The following is a 428-nucleotide window of genomic DNA, read 5'->3' on the forward strand; positions in this document are numbered from 1 at the left end:
GGGAGGCTCCGGAACGGCTCCCCGGCACCGAGCATCCTCCTCCTCCTCTTCTTCTTCTTCCTCCTCCTCCACACAGCCTTGCCCGGACCGGGACCCACCAGCGCTGCCCCAGGCTTGTACAAAGCGTGCAGCTCCACGCTGGCCGGGCTGCAGATGCCCCCGCCAGCCTGGCTCCCCCCGGGAGCTCCCTGCAGGTACCGTGTAACATGTTTTGACTGTTTGACATGTAACTGTTAATTTTAGAGCTAAAACCCAATGTTTTGTGTTGTACGTGGGTGTACTGCTGTGTACTTAACACTAGAATAAGATGTGCAAAATTAAGACCCGAGGCCTCACTAAAGATCCCTAAACCCCGTAGAGTTTAAGAGAGACTTATGCGACACCCCCCCCCCCCCCCCAATTTGCCTGGCGGGGTCTGCAGGGTCCTC

The 428-nt window shown here is 57.2% G+C and overlaps 1 protein-coding gene across 1 annotated transcript in view; it reads left to right on the forward strand.

Moving 5' to 3' along the window:
- Positions 1-428, forward strand: part of STK35 (serine/threonine kinase 35) — a 35,549-nt gene that overhangs the window by 514 nt on the left and 34,607 nt on the right. The window lies entirely within an intron of this gene.

Source organism: Pygoscelis adeliae, unplaced genomic scaffold, assembly GCF_000699105.1.
Source record: "Pygoscelis adeliae isolate BGI_AS28 unplaced genomic scaffold, ASM69910v1 Scaffold681, whole genome shotgun sequence".
Lineage (NCBI taxonomy): Eukaryota > Metazoa > Chordata > Aves > Sphenisciformes > Spheniscidae > Pygoscelis > Pygoscelis adeliae.